This window comes from Gallus gallus, chromosome 1 (assembly GCF_016699485.2).
Source record: "Gallus gallus isolate bGalGal1 chromosome 1, bGalGal1.mat.broiler.GRCg7b, whole genome shotgun sequence".
Lineage (NCBI taxonomy): Eukaryota > Metazoa > Chordata > Aves > Galliformes > Phasianidae > Gallus > Gallus gallus.
The window spans coordinates 125,127,628-125,148,519 of NC_052532.1; the positions used below are offsets into that span (position 1 = coordinate 125,127,628).

General features: G+C 43.8%; 1 non-coding gene across 1 annotated transcript; it reads right to left on the reverse strand.

Annotated features, from left to right (window-relative positions):
* Nucleotides 1–49: 49 nt before the first annotated feature.
* LOC101749389 lies at nucleotides 50–12,274 on the reverse strand. Its single transcript, XR_001462263.4, has 4 exons — nucleotides 12,234–12,274; nucleotides 10,686–11,020; nucleotides 6,518–6,617; nucleotides 50–6,435 (listed from the first exon to the last, which is right to left on the reverse strand). It is a non-coding gene; the product is annotated as an uncharacterized LOC101749389 (transcript).
* Nucleotides 12,275–20,892: the final 8,618 nt, after the last annotated feature.

Sequence of the window (20,892 nt, forward strand, 5' to 3'; positions counted from 1 at the left end):
AGTTTGGTTTTTCTTTCTCTTAAATGTCTGTCATACTCCATTAAGGAAAAGAGAAAAATGGATAAAGTGGTCTAACACAGCACTTCTGTGTTTTGGGTTGCAGGAACAGCTTCTTCCAAACGAAGATGACCTGTGTAATGTGCAGCATGTAAATCTGACAGAAGGCTTAGGAGAGCGAAGACTGCTATAGGAAATGAGATGTGGGCCACTGTCGTATTTCATATAAAGGTGTATCTATTGACATAAATTGACAGAAGTCCCTTGTCTCACTCACTTCTCCATTTATTCGTAATTTTCATCTTGATTCCCACGTCCTTCACACACCTACGTTCCATATCTATTTTTCTTTACTTTTTTTTTTCCCACCTTCAACCACAGTTCACACATTCGCTGTTCCTCAGGCACGCCTGCTCCCACTGGCTCAAAGTGAATAGCTTTCCTTCATACATGCTCCCTTGCCATGTTCAGTTTTTATTGTCAAATATCCTTTGTACACATCTGCTCCATTAGACGTCCTCTTATAACCAAGTCCATAATTATATATATGTTATGTGGTAGCATTTTCAATCAAACATGTAGATAGCTCTTCTAACTGTAGATGGTACATAACAAGCTCCAGCTTTCTCATTTCTCTGTGAACACAGATGTCTTTGAGAATGGCAGAATGAAGGCTCCCCCATCATCGCTATCAAAGTCATCTATCAAGCTTGGACAGCTGTGGGGGGCTCACCTCTCCAAAACAAATAAACCTGCATGCTGCATATAGCAGCCCATTAGCTGACTGAATTGCTTTTCTGCTGAGCAATCTGTCCTGGATAGCAATAGGGATAGCATGGAAAGGGAACTGGGCAAGCACCAATCCCCATGGGTGACATAGAGGTTCAGCAGTGGTGTAACAGACAACATGGAGAGATGCAGCATGAAGTAGGATGTGTTATCAACAGTCACCCACTATAAAGGAAATAAAATGTTCTGAAAATCTCTTTAGTCCAACCAAAACCACAAACCCTTATTTGCTCCAGAAGCAGAAGGTCTGTCAGTGATTGTCCTCTGGCCCAAGTCCAGATGTGAAGGGTGCTGAGAAGCAAAGCAGAAATGTAAAGTCACTGGGTGTGACAGAGGAGGGAGCTGTGTGTACGTACAGGGGAAGGAGGCAAGTGGCCCTGCACACTCAACAGATGTGGTAAGGTGTTCTTGGGGCAGGGTATTTCCACACAGGGAGTAGATAGACTGAAAATCTAATATCAGTGGCAAAAATAGGGGATAAGTCTGAATCTCACATGGAGTCTTACTGAAAGATTCCACAAACAACGGTATTTTATCAGGAGGTGTTAATTTAAGAGAAGGCTTATTCCTCCAATAAAAACAAGACCATCTGAGAAAAGGAGCAGTAGTTTGATTGGTTTTTGCAGTCATTGATATTTTTCTCCTCTCTTCTTTTCCTTGTGGTTATTCCAGTTAAATGGAACTGGGAAGATCTATAGTTACAGCTTTCTGGGTCAGTAGTCCACATACAGACAAAGAAATAACAACAGGCTGTTATTTGGTGCTTCACTTTCTGGTAGGGAAATAACATTAAAAGGCCCAAGAGCTGCACCGCCATAACGCGCTATATGAGTAGATGGGTTGCAGGAACAACTTCTGCCAAATAAAGCTGACCTGTGGAACATGCAGGTAATGTAGGAGACAGGGAGAGAACAGTCCCTTCCAGAGTTGTTAGTTCAAGGGTTGAGGCTGTAGTTAGCCTTTGCATGAGTGCAAATTAAGTGCTTAAGATACTTGGTGCAATAAAATGTATATGTAGCTATTTGTTCACACACAATTATGCCCATAAAACACTGAAATACGTATGTAATGTGCTTTTGTACTGCAAATTTGAAATTCCATGGCATGACCAAATTGATTTAGTACACATTATACAGGTAGAGTTATTGAATGGAACATTGTAAAGATACCACGTTACGTAGAAACAGTAAGATATGCTACTCCTCCATGCTTCACAGCTTAATAAGAGTTTATCAGCTACAAGCAGAGAAATTATGAAATAGGCAGTAGTTAGGTATTAAATAACTGTAGCAATGGATTTGACTATAAATCAATTCCTCTGCATGTGCAGGCCTGCTTACAGGCAGCTTTCACGTCCCGCTCTGACTCTCCATTTCATAGCACCTACTCATTTGTCTCCAAAAGGCCTGGGATAAAGGCAATGTAAATTTCTCTTCCTCGTTCCCATATACCATTCCCATATACCATTTCTCTGTGCTTATTTATCAGCTGTCAGTATTTGCTTGCTGAGACCAGTGTAAGTTCTTGTACTCAGGAAATCCCACTGGCCATGTTTCCCTGGACAAATTCAGTTATTCATACTGCAGCCCCAGCCTGCTAACCATTTACATGTACAGATTTAGCATGTCATCTATCAAAGCATTTTGGATGTTTATAATTATGTGAAGCTTTATATATATATATATATATATATGTATATGTTTGTCCTGGAGACCCAAGAAATGCTTTGTATGCCATCCTAGGGGCTGTTCTGTCCCAGGAAACTTCCAAGTTTGAAGCTCATCAGTAAGTTGTGCAACATTTATGATTTCGAATCTCTAAAATTCCATGTAGGAACTTGGTGAGCCAAGGAGCTGGTCCCATCAGCATGGAATTCCTGCGCTGACATCCCACTAGGAGGACTGGAAGGGCAGGGGGTTGCCTCTCCCCTCTCTGTCTTTGCTGGGAATACTCACCCACTTACTCTGTTTGCAAACTTAAGCCTATTTCTCTTAAGTGCTTTCCCAGACAACTATAAATAGGCTCTTGGAAGTGATAATTAAGTCAGGACCGCATTCGCTCGCAGGAATTTAACAACTTCTGGCAGAATGCGATTGTTTTTTCCTCCTCCGTCCAGGTCCCAGCAATTGGCCACAGAGGACCTAAAATGGTTTAATGGTTTGAACCATTTGCAGCATGATTGTATACTGGCACGTTATTCCTTCTGCCTCATTATTCATGCTGCTATTAATTCTTATTAAAAAAAAAAAACGTTGAGAAACAGTCTCAGTCTGAGCTCAGACTTGTCATGTGCCCAGAACAAAATGGAGTTCGGAGAGCTAGAGGGCCCAAGGGTGAGAGGAGGAGGTGGTGAAGTGCAAGGGAGAACCTGCGTTGATGCAAGCAGAGAACACTGTAAACTCAAGCATGTGAAATACATTTCAACTCCACGAGATTATAACCTTAGGCATATAGTACTATATTTAGCCCATACTATCCTAGCTTCAGTGTCTGCAATAATAGTTTTGTGCTACTTCTGTCACTGTCACCAGTTACCATAAAGAAAGAAACTGTTTATTCACTAGAAGAAAAACTGACATTTCATGCCAGCATGCTTTAATACACCTGTCAGCCACAGACCCAACATCTCGGCCCCAGCAGGTCCTGGTTTTGCCTCCCCTCCTGTCCATGGGAGGGAGGCCCCATCTCGCTGTTGGAGCGCTTGCTGGAAGGCTGTGGGGTCTGAGGGCTGGTGCATGTCTTGTGCTGCCTTGAAAGATGGTAGACATTCATTCTCCTGCATAAAACTTTTTAAAAACAGAAATAGGGAGATTTTTAGATAAATTACCATATATAGGCTTCTGCAGTGTTCGCCGGCACATTTGCTCAGTGACTCCCAGTAGTACTTCAACAACACTGTGGTGCTTGTTCTCATACTGACATCACCCAAGAGATATTTATTTCAGCACAAGATGTTTGCTGTGCAGAATATACCCAATTTTGTTTTACAAAAGCACATTTTTTTATTTCCATCCAAAGATGTATTGTCTGTGGCGCTGCATACTCTGAGGGAAGTAAACAACACAAAACCACCTCCCACAATCTCCTCCATTCTTCTTCTAGAGAAACATTCCCATTTGCATGCACACCAGTAAATATACGTTCCAGTTCAGTAATAGGAGAATAACGCTTGCAGTGAACATTGTGATTGTGGTACTGGAAACATGCTATGAAAACTCTGTGAGATCGACTGTAGCAAGTCAAACCAACATTCATCCAGCCCAGCACCACGTTCCTAACTGTGGCTGCTGGCAGTTTCCCATAGAAGAACAAATCAGACCTACAGCGACATTTTTCAACAACTGTCTTCCAATCTCCAGCAAAGGATGGTCCAACCCAGAGCTGATATCCTTGTACTTAACAGCTCCTGTGGGATTTTCTCTATTGAATTAATCCAATTGTTTTGTCATCCACAATAAATATGGCAAAGATCTTTATCTAGTCATTTTGGGAACATTACCTCTCATTTGCCCAGAGAAGCTGTGGTGCCCCATCCCTGGAGGTGCTCAAGGCCAAGTTGGATGGGGCCCTGGGCAGTCTGAGCTGGTGGAGGGCAGCCCTGTTCACAGCAGGGGTTGGGACTGGGTAGGCTTTGATGTCCCTCCCAACCTAAGACATTCTGTGATTCTGAATCTCTGTCATATCAGTAGTTGATGCTTCCTATTTGCTGCATTTGTTCTCTGTCTTCTCCATGCATATCCATCATAGCTCCTTCCGTATTTCTGTGACGCTTTCTGTGATTTTCCCAGCCATAACAAGAAATCTCCCCTTTATTTCACTCAGCTTGGACTGAGGTGATCATTTTTCCTTAATTGCCACGATGACTGGCCAACAAATTAGCGATCAAGTATGAGAAATAGTCCCTACTATTCTGTCCTTCCTGAAGCGAAGGCAAAATCCAATTCAGTGGTTTATTTTGGCTTTCTGCACGTTTCACATGGGGTGGATGTGTGTGAAAATACTTTATCTCAGGCACCCCAAAGGCTATACCCATTCAGAAAATTCTTTACACTATTCCCCAGCAAGCTGAGATAAGAAAAATCATATCCATAGCATTGTTATGATAACATTAATTGAAATGTAACATTCATAATCATAGAATTACAGAATGATTTGGGTTGGAAGGAACCTCACAGCCCACCCTACTCCAAACCCTATCGTGGGCAGGGCTGCCCCCCACCAGCTCAGGCTGCCCAGGGCCCCATCCAACCTGGCCTTGAGCGCCTCCAGGGATGGGGCACCACAGCTTCTCTGGGCAGCTGTGTCAGCACCTCACTGCCCTCTGGGGAAAGCATTTCCTCCTAACATCTAACCTAAATCGCCCCTCTTTTAGTTCCTGTTCTGTAACAGTTACTGATATTTGATCAGGGATGTTTTTCATTTATTTGTTCATTTATTTTTGTTTTTTGTTGTTTGTTTGTTTTTATTCCGGTCAGCACTGCCAACTGAGCCAGACAGATACTGCTCTTTAAAGGCAGAAACACCCTTAGGAATGAAATCAGTATTTTACAGAGGTGTAACAAATCACTGGAAGACACAGGATACGTGTGAGGAATTTCTGATGTTCAAACAAACAAAATAGAAGTAAGCAGAATTAGTCACATAGTGGCCCTCCGTAATTTTTGCCCTCCGTCATCCCATAGTACATATGGTTGTCCCAAAACCACCTTGACAGGTGACTTCTGTGTGCTCTGAGAGCTTTTCCAGTTCAGAAACCCTCACGTTCTGGTTAAGTTCACATTAGCATTTATATTTGCACTGACTTCCAATTAATATTTTTCAAATACAGCTGGACGAATATTCTCAGTGGATCGCATGTAATTTTAAGGAAGGTTTAAAAGATTATTTTAATGGCTTTAAATTTTTTCCACTGTTTAATAATCTATAATTGGCTATTAAAATCTAATTCTAAAATCTCTCAGCCCTTTAAAATCAAACCAAAATCAATCTTCAAGTTTCAGAAATGCTTAATATGGTAAAAAACACAAAGACACTTAATATGACATTAGTGCAGACTAAGGAAAAGGATCTGCTGAGTTCATGAGATTGTATTAAGATCGGTATCCAGCAGTGAGCTTCTATCACTGATCAGAGCAATGTGGCACAAAGTAAGTGCCTATTTTTTTTATCTCTTACTTGATCAATAACTCATCCACTCAGAGAAAAAAAGTCTGTCAAAGGCAGTACCTTCAGAGCCTTGTGATGCTGGAGAGAGAAGTGCTGAGTTACTCCTCCCTTCATGTCGATGTATGAAGCTGTAGATTTAGTCCAGTTTCAAGCAGAGAACCTCTCTCTAGTGCCTGTCTAGAATATGAATATATTTCCCTCTCTTGTTTCTACCAGCAATGAGGGCCTCTGGATTTGAAAGCTCTGGATTTTTATGTCAGTCATACTTTTCAGTTGCCTAAAGGCGACGATGCAAGTACTGCTCTTCAGTAATGTCTGTAGTAGATGGCTGGCCACCAGCATGAGGAATGGAGAGTGCTGTGGGAAGGGCAGGGCCGTAGGCCACTTCTCTGGGCATGGAGCAGCTGACTGAATCACCAGACTTTCCCTTTGTGCAGTTTCTTGCTTCATTCGCCAGACGCTTTCAGCTTTTGGAATGCATAACTGAAACAGGAAAAGTTCTATCAAAACCAAAGCTGAAAGGTTTAAGATGGCAGCAAGCATGCTGCAGACCTTTCTGGCTCACCATCACAGTGCTGATTGGCGCCTCTGATGTTAGACTTTGTGTAGTCCAAGGGCCAGGTGTTTCCTTCACAAGATCCAATGCCAGGATTGCCAGGGGAAACCTGTGGGGAGAAGTTGAGGGACTGCAGCTTTTTTGTATTCACAGTTGCTGGCTCCTACAGACATCCAGTCTGCCATGCACAGCTTTCTGGCCTGGCTGTCCTCAAAAAGTGGGCTGCACACAAAACTTGGTTTACAGGTCTTGGACACCAGTACTGCCAATAGCTGACACGATTAGGGAAACAAATCTGTAGGTCGTTGCATGTTCCCTGGAACCAAATCAGCACAAAAAACCCAAACACCCAAAAAACAGCGCATGAGATGTGCATGAGAAGCAGTGAGATATCATTTTAACATCTGCCTAAATCGGAGATCGAGGACTGGACTGATTTAACTTCATTATCAGGTCTGATAGAGCAATGTGGGAGTCACACTGAGGGAAGTTACAATTATTCAGAATGTGAAAGTTGTGTATGTGAAAAGCACGGCACTCCGTTGGGTCTCCCTGCCACCCTCCACTTGGCATACATTATGATGATGTGTTTTTCTCCCACCACTAGCTCCTCTGCAGTTTTGATCAGCTTGCTTAGCATGGCCTGTACTCTGCCATGGGAATAAAGGAAAGCCTAGACACTGAGCAGCAACCATTTCAGGTGGTGTTCTCTTTTCTGCTGAGAGACTCCTGACTTTGGTTTCCTTGTTTACAACAGCTTTCAACGTTCTGATAAAGTTTTGGGACTGTACTGCACTAAATATCTAAATATGCCCCTCGATGCAAATGTCAGGGGTGCACTTTGGGGCTGAAATAGAAAAAAAATGTCTTTTGGCTGGAAAAACTTACTTATAAATGTCATTTTTCTTTCCACAGAGTTTATTCCAATACATTCTTTTTCCCTACAATACAGACTATATATGAACTAGGTTGACAGCAGCTAATTTTCCTCATATCATTATCCTTTGGGAGTATCAGTTTTCTAGAACTAAAATGACATATATCCCTCCCCGCTGCCACCATTATTTATTACTGCTCTATGAATAGATCCTGTAACTTGGTTCTATTAACAAAAGATATGACTGCATATTTGGTAGTAAGTCTCTTGATATCAAGGCAAAAAGCCATAAGATTAGAATCATATTTTCTCAAAAGCACTTTCTAACAATAGATAGAATTCACACCAAAGAACATCTCGCTAAGAATAGATGGAATTATTGTTTAAAAATGCTTCGTGCACAATGGAAAAAATTCCAACAATTTTGGCTGTGAGACGATGGCAATTTGTGACAGACCAAAAAAAAAAAGAGAAAAAAAAGATGCTGTCACAAACCCAGCAAAATGTTTTAGCTCTACTGGGGCACTGCTTGATTGCTCACCCGCAGCTGAGCGTTCCGCACTGTTAGGTAGTTGTCTATCTCCTGCATTAAAAACGTAACTTTGATTACGAGAACAAAAATTAACCTTACTTTTAATTTGGAACTGTGTTGTTCTGAGCATGCCTCATCTCATTGTAACCTCAATCTTCAAAGCTACCCCTCTAATCTTCATAAATCTTAGAATGGGTTAAGTTGGAAGGGACCTTTAAAGGCCATCAAGTCCAACTCCCCTGCAATGGACAGGCACACCTACAGCTCCATCAGGTGCTCAGAGCCCCATTCAGCCTCACCTTGAGTATCTCCAGGGATGGGGCATCCTCCACCTCTCTGAGCAACCTGTGCCAGTGCCTCACCATCCTTATTCTTAAAAGCTTCTTCCTTATATTCCCTCTTTTAGTTTGAAACCATTTTCCCATTTTCTATCACAGCAGACCCCGCAAAAGAGTCTGTTCCCTTCTTTCTTACAGCCCCTCTTTTGATACTCAAAGGCCACTACCAGGTCTCCCTGGAGCCTTCTCTTCTCCAGGCTGAAAATCCTCAACTCCCTCAGCCTGTCCTCATAGGGGAGATGTTCCATCCCTTGGATCATTTTTTATCTTCAGAACACAGTTTTATGATAACTGGATCCCATGGGGGTGTGAGAGCGGGAGCTGAGCTGCTGGCCCTTGGGCTGGCTTGGGGCACCCAGAGCCCACTGGGTGAATCCAGTGCTCTGCCTGCACTCAGCAGCTCTACTGATGGAAGCAGGGAGCCTTGTTCTGACCTAGCGAGCCTCTGCTCTGCCAAAGCAGCTCCATGTGAATGTCCTTGAGCACGCTGCTTGGGAACGTTTAAAGCTTGCTGTAGACAAATAGCTGCTTTTTATTAGTACGTTCTCATTTAGGTATATTTTATTTAATGCCTATTGAATTTAATCTTGTGCACAAATTCGAAATTTTCTAAAGAAATCTGTTCGTGGAAATTCAAGCTAAACATACCAGTTTGAGTGCATACAGAGCCACAGTACCAATTTTCCTGCTGCGCTCTACAGCTGATAAGAAGGTTGAGTTGAAGCTCTCCAGAGGGCACGCCTATGGGACATAGCTTTATTCCCTTTTTCCGCTAATCACTGTGGGTTATTTTCCATGCATACTGCTTATTCTTCAATGTCTTTTCTCATCCTGTGTGCAGAGCACTCCTGTATTCCAAAACCTTTTCAAAGAGTCACGTCTGGAAGCCAAATTTCCCTCTGCAAGGTTACAGCTTCAACCTTCACTTCCTGTATTGGCTACAAACTGTAGAAGTACTTCTTTAAAAAGAAAAAAACAAAGCTAACGAGTGCAGCTTGCAGTGATTTTTATGTTCCTTCACATTTTCCTGCCACACTTCCTTTATTTTTGTCTGTCATTAGGTTAATTGTAGTTTCATCTGGTTTAGGCATCTGTCATTTTGTTTATCTTTTCTGTGCTACGCATACCAATGGCACCGCATAAGGAACTGTTCAAGTGTGTTTATGTTAATAACACCAAACATACGAGGGATTGTTCTATGTCAGGTGCTATCTTATAGTATCCCATTAAAAGAATAGGTTTCCAATGAACAGGGAACACCTGTTTTTCACATTCTTTAGCAAATGACTAATGTTTATATACAAAGAGAAGGTGACATCAATTGCAGACTATAGCAGCTGGTAATCACATTGCCAAACCCTTCAGATGTTAGCCAATTAGCAAAAACAACGCTTCTCTTTTCATGAATTCCAACCTTCAGCTTTGTTTGCTCACAGCTATCTCAAATTGTATGTGCTGTTAAAGCAGAAATGTAGGATTACAGGCCAAGGAGCTTCCTGCCTCCAGCTCCCAGACCAGAGTGTGCCTTCCACGACTGATACCTGATGTGCAGCAATCACCAGATTTCTCACTTGTCATCACAGAAGACTTCATAGATTACTGGAGAAAGACCTGGTAGGTAAGTGATAGGAAGCCACAGAGATCTCTAAAGAATTAGCAAAGCCAGTTTCCTGCCTTGCTGGGATGAAAGGCAGGCAGAAAGAAGGCGGAGAGGAGATAACTTCCACTGTTTAGAAGAGAAAACTCATCTCACAGGCACCAAGACCTGGATGTTCGACACGGTGAAATTCAAGAGTTCCTGCCTCACGCATCCATGTCAAACTGATCCTTGAGGAATGTCTCCCTAAATGCAAGGCCTGCTCCAAAAGTAATGCCTCCTATTTTATTATGTTGGCCCACAACATCAGAGGTAGATGCTGGTGGTACGGCAGTGGAGGTTGAACCTTCCTACCAATATTCTGTTACATGTTATTGCCATGTGACAGATGGCAGCAGAGGGACAGTCGTACACAATGGTCTGTGACAAGGCAGGGTGGATGAAAGAAAGGTGTCTCATCAGATTTCTCCACGCAGAAAAAATGGCACCCACTGACATTCATGGACGCTTGCTGAACATTTATGGAGACAAAACAGTGGATGTGAGAACAGTGAGTGGGTGCGTGGTGCATTTCAACAGCAACGTGAAAGATAAGCTATGTTCTGGACAGGCTCTTGTGCATCACGGATGAAAATGCATAGCTAATGATGGCAACCATGTTGAAAAATAGTGCTTTGTAGCTGAGAATTTGTTCTATCAAACGGTGTTATTGTACTCTTTGTAACTGTTGCAGTTTCCATGGGAATAAATAGGAGGCATTACTTTCGGAGCAGCCTTCATACATTCCGTGAGGAGAAGGTTAAAAGTATTTCCAGTCTTCCCCAGAAACATACCTGGAATGCAAGAGTCTGAACGTGTATTTCTAGATGGAAGAGCTTTTCATTGAAAAGAAAACGAAGGCAGCACACTACATAACGCTCAACAGACAGCTTCAGTTTGGACGGAAATGGATTTTCCGTAGCAATGCCAGAGGCAAAACTAATGGCATGAGTCACCAACCACAGCCTTCAGATTGCCTGCTCATGGCGCTGCAGGTTAAAGCCATCACGGAAAACCAAGGGAGAAACCAACTTAACTGAAGGAAATCAATTCCATTACATGGAGACATTGAATCGCAGCCTTCAGGAATCATTCAAAAAAGCCAGATAGTCAGATCCTTATGGCAGCACTGAAGAGAAAAACAAAGCATTAATTACTGTCTTTCTGTATGTGCTAATTAAATCAAGTAAACCAATTTAATTATTAATATGGATTGTGGGATTTTATTTCCTGTTTTTAAGAAAAACAAAAACCTTTTTGAATGTGTTTGCAGTATTAGCCACTGTCCTACAAGTTCTTTAACATTACTCTTTGATATCTGTGCAGCTGCTCACTCACATAGCGTATACATTTTGCTGACCAGTCCACACTTGAAAATGATGAACACAGAACAGAAGTTTCGCCTATGCCATTGTTCAGTCCGTTGGCTGAATTCGGTGTTTCATATTACATATTTAGTCATCTTTCGTATCACTATAATTAGCAACAGCTGCCTCTATATGTCTAAAATCTTTAATTAATGTTCCTTAAAGTTCCCTCTTTACGTCTCAACATCTTTCGGAATGCAGACTTAGCCTGAAAACTTTCAGCCGGGACAAACATTCACGCCAGCAGGCAGCGCACAGCACATACCGACGCACACACAAATGCTCCCTCTTGCTGCACAGTACTGCAATTTCTGTCCAGCTTTGTAGGTCTATATTAGAAAGAAGATATATGGGCAACGCTTCTGCAAATGAGAGCTGTCACGAGAGCATCCAAGACAAACCGGGTGCAGCCCCTTTCATTTCTTTGGCAGAGTTAGCCTTGCATAGCTCATTTTCCACTCTGCCTCGCGCTGCTCTATTAGTGTTACCTGTTTCAGAGTTTCCTCCTTCCATTTCAGTTGAATTTCTGATTTTCTGAAAACCTGAAAGCTGGAATGTAAGGGATAGACATACAGACACCCAGTACCAACTTCTAGTCAAAGCAAACTCTAAGCTTCTGGTCTAAAGCAGGTTAGCACCAACCGTCCTTAAACTCGTGAAAAATCCCATCCCAAAGCACACGTGAGCATTCTGTGCAGCTAGCTTTTCCCTCCCAGCCTGCTTAAATCAACATGCAATGCATCACCTCGAGTGGCACGCAGTAAAACGGAATGGCAAAGAACAGCTTGGTACCTGTCCTTGCTAACGCTAAGATTATTGCACAGACATTCTGTCTTAGTCCTGCAATATAAAAATACCCGAGTCCTTCTGACGTTTTGCCGCAGCTCAAGTGGATGTCACACTTAACTCCGCTATCCGCATGCTTTAATGGTAGATTAAAAGAAGAGAGAACACCGCAAACCAAGCGCTTCCTACCTTGTCAAGGCTCTTGCTGATTGCTCCGAGGCGCAGAGGGCGGCCCGCGTGCCCCCTGCCGCCGGCACAGCGCGGGGATACCGGGAGGCACCGGCGGGAGCCGCGCTCTGCCGCCCTCTGGTGGCGCTTCGGCAGCACTGCACGGCGGTGGCCCCGGCAAGGCCCCGCGGGGCCCTCACGGCCCTCACGGCCACGCGTCGTGTTACGCGCGCACCTTCCTACGCGTTCTCCAGACGCTTTTTGAACTCTGACAGCTCGGGGCCGTGCCCACTGCCCCGGGCAGCCTGTTTCAGTGCTCACAGTACCCTGATGGGCTTCACCGCGATGCAGTTCACCCCGTGTTTCAGGCCTGTAGAGCCTCGCTACAGATCTGTCGTTTGGTGCACGTTTGTGGTGACTCTTCCGACTCGGCCTTCTCCAAAGTGAAGCAAAGTCATGCTTACTAAAACCTCTCTGCAATACCACACAGTGGTGCTGATCGTAGGCAACATATGTGACTCCACATTGAGCTGCACCTTTACATTGAAATTGGCCATGTTCTGAGCGTGTTGTCAATGACAGGTGCATATTGGTGCCTGTCTCCTGAGCTGCCAGCTGCTTTTCTTGCTGGGTCACTGCAGTGTGTATCTTCTCTTGCAAGTTCGGCTAAAGGCAAGCAAATGGAGTACTAAAGCTGTTTATTCGTCCTTTACTATGAAGACTGGGGTTGTGACTTGACTGCAAAAAGAAGTAAGACAAGTGCAACAGGCTCACAACCGTGTAAGATTTCATAGAATCATACAATCACAGAATCACAGAATGCCCCAGGTTGGAAGGGACCTCAAGGATCATGAAGCTCCAACCCCCCACCGCATGCAGGGCCACTGACTTCCACATTTAATACCAGACCAGGCTGCCCAGGGCCCCATCCTACCTGGCCTTGAACACCTCATGGGACGGGGCACCCATAGCATCTCTGGGCAGCCTGTTCCAGCACTTCAGTCTCGTGGTAAAGAACTTCCGCAGCCCTTTGCACTCAAAGCAACCCCAGTGAAACCACAGCAGCCTGGTGGCAATGCAGAAAACAACTCTGGGATAATCCCTACCCGGATAAACAATGATTAATGAGTTCTTGTAGTCCTCACACATTCTGAAAGGTGGGGATAAACACTAAGCTGTGTCTGTGGACATGTCTGTGAGTTAAGAGATGGAAAGTAAAGTCTGCCTAAAGTCCTGCAAATATTTCACACATCTGTTGGAGGATAGTATTTCCCCATCCCCTCTTATGAGGGTGACAGAGCACTGAGTAGGCAGCCCAGAGAGGCTGTGGAGTCTCCCTGTCTGAAAAGATTCAAAATCCACCTGGGTGACCTGCTGCGGGGAACCTGCCTGAGCAGGGAGTGACACTACATGATCTGCAGAGATCCCTTCTGACCCCTGAGGTTTCGTGAGTCTGTGATCCCCATCTTGGCAAGTTGGCCAGTTTGGTGATGTTTCTCAGATTTGGAGTCCATGCTTTTGAAGAAAGATTACTCTTTGCAGTAAGTGTGGGACATTAAAAGGTAGCAAGACTTGAAGCAGACTTCATCAAGAAAAAAAAAAAAACACATAGACATTCATTCTCTTTTAAAAATTGCTTAATATTCTAATAAGGGAATAACTAGTCAGGGCAGGCAAATGTTGAAAGTAAATGCCAACAATAGAGCTAAATAACTTCTTGCATCAACTGTAACTTGAATTTTTCATAATCAATCACTGATATTATTTTCAAAGGCAATTTAATGAGTTGTAAGATACCACCCTCCATTAACTGTAATTATGTCAAGGTGTTCAGTCTTTTAGTGTTTGTGCGTGCTCACAGTATCTGACTGGAATTTAGTGTGATGATGCTAAGACAAGGACCAGCTACAGGATGCTGGACTGTTCAAGGCAGGAGGCACATCATTAGAGGACACCCATAGCTGAATTCTCCTCTCAGTTATACAGGTGCAACACCTGTGTTACAAATGACAGAATTTGCTTACCCACAGTGTAGATACATTTAAGCAGGTAGAATGCTAATGAAAACAGCAGATAGAAGGCCAAACATAGTAGGGCTGGGAAACAATATAACGTGAAGTGTTGCTCCATCTTCTGCCAAGCACAGATATCCTTCACTTTGATAAGTAATCTCCAGGGATTTTGTGAAACTTCTGTTTCTAAGATTCAATCTGAAACTGGCTAGTGAAACTAAAGATTCATAGAATCAAATCTTCATAGAATGGCTTCAGTTGGAAGGGACCTCAAAGCCCACCCAGCCTCAACCCCTGCCATGGGCAGGGCTGCCCCCCACCAGCTCAGGCTGCCCAGGGCCCCATCCAACCAGGCCTTGAGTGCCTCCAGGGATGGAGCACCACAGCTTTGCTGGTGCCAGCACCTCACTGCCCTCTGAATTTCCTCTATTAACTGTTGAAAAATCTTATGTACGTACAGTTTCGCCATAGAAGATAAGCAACAAGGCTGTGAGAGAGGCTGGGCTCAGGTTTTTGTTGCAAAAGGTCTTTTAGAAATGCACAATCTTTCTCCAAGGTAGCCCCAGGAAAACTTTCACTAATCAATAATTTCTCTGAATATCATGAATAAATCCATAGCCCAGATCCACAAGGAAGACAGATTTGAGCTGAGTTCACAGAAATAATTTTTTTATTGTTTGGAAAAGCCCACATTTGATTGAGTGCGATGTTACCGTGCATAAAAAGACAGACATTCACTGAAAAACAAAGGGCGTGCGATGAGTCTGAACTTAGAGAAGGAAAGGCTTGAGTTCTGTGGTGGTCCAAAGAGAGCATATAGTTTTTTTTCTTACCTGCAAAGATTTAATGATGCCTGAAGTTCTGTACTGAGCAAGAGCTCAGTGCTTTCCTGGCCAGGTCGGTCACCCCTGCCAACACCCCACACTCTAGAAGCAAGATCCACCCAAATCCCAGCAGTACCCTGAACTCCAGCAGCTGCAGTCAAAGCACATTTGACTTTCATCAAGCAGACTGAGTTCTTCACAACACATGCTCACAGCTGATTTAAATAATGTAGGCGAGGCTGTTAATCACCATTTTCTATCGTAAGAGTTCATTTCTTTTTCAGGTGGGAGAATCTGTGTTCAAGGCTCTCCCAGTCTTGGGCATTCAGACAGGTTCTGTAGCTAGCACTGCTGGCTTTTGTGATCCCAGTCTTGCATTTCTTGCATTGCTGCTGGGTGAGCCACATTTAGCAGGAGGAACTGAGGCGTAGGATTTCCCCAGGGTTTCCAGTCATTTAGCTATGTGTGGTATTTTGCTCTGTGCATAAGGTTTGAAAATGTGTTTAGTAGTCGTAGTTCTATGTTGTTATAACACTGATTGATGAATTGTATACCCACTGTGCTGGGAGTGAAGCAGTAAAAAATTGGTTTGCTGGGCTTCTAAAATTCATACCTTAGAGCATGCTAACTTGTGGGCATCCAAACCTCTGATAGAAATTGGCACCACAATAATCTTCATTCCAGCCCAGGTTTCTATTGGACAATCCAAGGAAGGAGTTCCAGGGGCTTGAAGCAATGATGAATAATAGCTTGACTTTGCTCCAGTGGGCTGCATCTATAAAAAAGCCTTAAAATGACTGTGTTAATATTTTCATGTTGATGCTTAACCAGAAAATGATAAACCAACTCATTTAATCTGTCTTGAGATGGTTACAGAAGGCAGATTTGCATCAAAGGAACGTGGCAAGGAGCCGTGGATGGCAGTCACAAGTCAACAGCGCTGTGATTGCATCTGTGGTTTAAAACACTGAACCAAACTATTTTAACAGGAATTTCTCTCTTTTAACTATTTCGCTTAAACTCCTAAGAAGAAAACTGTCTTTCATGCCTTTCATGAGAGCAGAGACTTTCTCAGTCAAGATCCACTACTTCTTTTTAGATTTTACAACTTCCTTCTGCAAGAGTCCCCAAGCTCAGGTCTGTTCCTCCTCTCGGTAATAACCTGACACTTCTCAGTCTAAGGTGGTACAATTCAGCCTATTGGAAATAACCACAATAAAACAAACAAAAACAAGCAAAACACAGGGAAAAAAAAAGACAATTAGCTCACATGCAAAGTAAGAGACGTATTACATGTCAAGTGATAAGAAAAGAGGGTTCAGATGACTAGCACAGCCACAAATTACACAGTTTTTTATCATAATGTTACCAGATGGCTACTTTGAGAAGGCTAAACTGAGGTAAATAGAGGTGTTAAGCATATTTAATTTTTGTGTGTGTCTATTGTGTGACAGGATGCGGTTTCTCAGCTAATATTGATTGGTTTCATTTTATGATGTCAGCTGGTAATCTTTTCCTGGTGATGATTTGGCAAAAAGCAGCCAGACCTAAAACCAATCTGGTATGTGTAGATACTTGCTCGCTACTCACTCGTAATGGCATTAAATCACCAATCCTTAGTTGACAGCCCAGGTGCTGTCTGAACAATGCAGGCAATTCTGTGAGTGCTTTGCAGACACACGGCATCTCCCAGCAGCTCCGTCCAGCCATTGCTCAGCGATGAGATCACTTACCACAGGAGCTGGGTAACTGCATTTTTGTGGTTCCTAATCCAGACTTTGGTCACCAACCCTACTCTGCCAAGGCGATCTGATACAAAACACTTGTGATCTGTAAAACCTTGAAAGCAGAAGCTGCTCTCATCAAGTCCATCCACTGTGCTATAAACCGATTCTGCTTTACAAAAAAAAAAAAAAAAGTTTATTTTTCATTGGGACTTTCTGTTCTCTTGCTTATCACCAGCACTAAAACCACCAGGGAGAACATTCGTAAGCTCTCTCTGAGAGCTGTGCTATCTTGGGCTTCCTCTGCTGGCAGAGAGAACCAGCACAGACATACCTTCCCAGGATGAAGATAAAGGTACCCCACATAAGAGATTGGTCATCTCATTGCGTGCCTCTCTAACTCCAGAAGTTAATTCCCAGATGAGGCTTCAGCAGGTCTATGCAGATGAATAGTAGTATGAAGACAGGAATTGCCAAGGCTTGCGTATGCTGTAAAATACACTTCATAAGTTTTACACGAATCTGCAGTCATTTGCCTTCTTCACTACCAGATGTACCAACTCAAAGCACCCCAAGTTTGTGTGCAGGGTCTCCAGTCTCTAACCTACATTATATCTATCTCCGTGTAACTTAATACTTCTGTGTTCATTTTGAATCTCCGAAGTAAAATTGTCCCTCCTCATTTCCTGAGTAAAGACCATTTCAGTTAGAATTCTGCATAGAAGAGGTGGACAAATCCTGTGCTTTCTCTACTTCCCAACTGATCTTTATCCTCCATTGTTCCCTGTCTCTGTTAAACCACCTTCCTCTTTCCATTCTGCTTCTCTCTTATTTGCATTTTCCGGCCTTTCTCACAGTCCCATCCTTAGTGACTCATTGCAATTTCTTTTCTCTTACTCCTCACAAACCTTTTTCTTATTATCTTTCTGTTTGGTGTTACTGCTCCCCTATACCTCACGTAGTATCTCCTTCATTCCTCATATGCTTCCGTCTTCTTTTGTCTCACTTTTTAATCTTCAGTTTGCGCCGGTTGTTTAGACAAGAAAAAATCTTTTTGATCTCTTCAGGCACGGGAGTGGCCATTGCCAAAAGGGTTGTTTTGATTTAGAACATCTTAAGAAGAAATGGAGTTCTTTCTGTCATGTTCTCTAGAAACAAGATGATTTGCAAATAGAATAAGGAGATATTATGGTGGCATGGCCCTCTGTAGCTCATCTGCTCCGAGCGCCTGTTCAACTTTGGATTTAGATGCAGCTGTGCAGTCCAGTTATGAATGTCTGCAAAAAGCGAGGTTTTGTAGCCTCTCTGGGAAGCCTGCTCAGTGCTTAGCTGCCATCATGGCAAAAAGGCAGTCCTTACATCTGTCCTGGTTTCAGCTGGGGCAGCACTGATCTTTTCTTCGTAGTATCTGGTATGATGCTGTCTTTTGGCTTCAGGAGAAAAACAATGATGTTAATAACAGACCGATGTTTCTCAGCTTCTGGTACTGCCCTGCCAGTTGGTGGAGACGGGTGCGGACAAAACCGGTACAGCTGATCTAAACTGGCTAAAGGGATATTCCATACCACATGGCAACATGTGAAAAAAGAAGCTTGAAAAATGGTGGGGAGTTCAGCTCCCGCCCAGAAGAAAGGAGCAGTATGGCCGCCTTGGTACTTAGTAGGACGGAGGACACTGCTCAGCAGCCCCTCCTGACATGCCATGCTCTGGCCCACCAGGCTGGAATCAGTAGCTTTGCTCTCCTGGGAGCCCAGCACTAGGCCTAAAGTCACACCAGCACCGAGGAGAGGGGAGCAGTTGGTGTCCTTGGCCTGCAGGCTCTGCTCTGCTTGGGGTAGGCCCACACTCAATGCGCTGCCCATTGGGACCCCCTGACTTCTACCCAGTGGTTCTCTGGACTCTTCTGGTGCGTGGGACTGCCCCAGCACAGCTGCAGGGCTGCACTCTGCCTTGGTCAGACTTCACAAGGCCCCATTAGCCCATGAGCTCCTACAGCCTGTCAAGGACCCTTTGAATGACAACTCCTGCCTGCCTGCATATGAATTGTTCTTCCCAGTTAACTATCATCCACATAAGAGGCAATTTTCTGATGAGAACTGTGAGTTCAGCTTCATTGGACAGTTGAAATGTTCGTGCCAAAGCTTGTGGAATTTGTGTCCAGAAATTGTTCTGGCACAGATTACAGGTGCTGCCAATGCTCTCTTCAAATTATTTGGTGACCAGTCTCAATACAGAGAGAACAGCACCTAACAGCCACTGTGGAGGCCTGGACCGAGCAGTCTGGAGGCAGGAAGGACCCTGGAAGCCACCACTTTTGGTGACAGTCTGCACAGCCATTTGGGAAGCTCAGACTATTAGCAAGCCTAGCAAAGTTTGCAGTGTACAGCTGCAAAATGTAACTCTCAGAATTCCTGAGTTATCACTGGAAACGAGGCTATTTATGGTGAGAGGTGCTGGTGGATGCAAACATTTCTGAGATGTAGCAACAGGAAGATAAAACGTTAACACTCGTAACTAATCACATTGATAGGTTCATGGGGATGCTTCCACTGTCTGCAGTCGGAAAGGCAGGATGGATTGGCCTGTGATGAGCCATTTCTTGCCAGAAGGATATTATACCTGTTAGCTTTAAATGCATTGAAAAGTATAGACATTTCATCAGCACCATTTTACTCCTACCACAGGTTATTTTTTTATTTAAAACTACACTTACCACATCTGTCTTCCAGGACTGCATGAACTGGTGCAGGCTGGTCCTAAGAAGATGCAATCAAACAAAACACCTCTTAGCTGCTTTCCAGTGAAGAGTTCGCTCGCACAGTAGGCAAAATTCAAGTAAACAAAACTGAATTTACATCTGAAAAACAAAAACAACCAACCAAATAACAACAAACCAAATAAAAATACCTCAGGTTTGAAAAAGCTGGTATATGGATTTTGAGCATTCCTCTTATTAAAATTGCTTAGAGCAAGGACCATAATCTTTTCCAAGGGCTGCCAGTTGATACTGGCATATCAGCCAGTGGAAGGACCTGAGCAGCAAATATTTCACGGGGGATAACGCCTTGGCTGAGCCCAGCTCTGTGACAGACCTATAAACACTGCAGGAGATGCTGGAAGTGCTGGTATAGAGCACTCAGCTCTGCATGCAAGAGGTGTCCCCCAGCATCCAGCCCAGCCCACCTAAAAGTAGAGGTGGCTCTCGGTCGCCAAACAGGGCATGGTCTGGTGATCTCTGTGAGCTCTCTCTTGTCTTCCTGCTTTCCTCAGAGGGTGGTGAGGTGCTGGCACAGTTGTCCAGAGAAGCTGTGGTGCCCCATCCCCGGAGGCACCCAAGGCCAGGTTGGATGGGGCCCTGGGCAGCCTGAGCTGGTGGGGGGCAGGAGTTGGGGCTGGGTGGGGTTTGAGGTCCCTTCCAACTGAAATCATTCTACGATTCTGTCTGCTCTGTTAATAACATCACACACAGCTTCATACAGGGGTTATCTGGATATTCGAGCAAGGCTAAACAAAACCTAGTGGTCCAGAAGACCTATTTCAGTGCCTTCTGTGGCTCCCACCATACTAATCTTTAATGTATTTACTGGTATAACATTTTATAAATTGATAATATCTTTAGATTGGATATGAGGAGGAAGTTTTCCACACAGAGGGTGATGATGCACTGGAACAGGTTGCCCAAGGAGGTTGTGGCTGCCCCATCCCTGGAGGCATTCAAGGCCAGGCTGGATGTGGCTCTGGGCAGCCTGGTCTGGTGGTTGGCGACCCTGCACATAGCAGGGGGGTTGGAACTAGATGATCATTGTGGTCCTTTTCAACCCAGGCCATTCTATGATTCTTTGATTTAATTTACAAACAGGAAACTGTTACACAGAACAACTATGGGTCATATTTTACACTACTTGTAATAACAAGGCTCAGGTGGAATGAAGTACTGAGGTACAGTGAAATCAATTATTCTGCATGTTGGAGATGGACAGCTGGCAAGCTTTTCAGTAGGCCTTCTGAAAGTCCATTATGTTGATGGCCATATCTTTACATGAGCAATTCAGTAGGAATCTGGCTTTGTGTGATCTCAAATTCCCTCCAAGACATAGTCCTTTCTTTTGACAATGGCCAA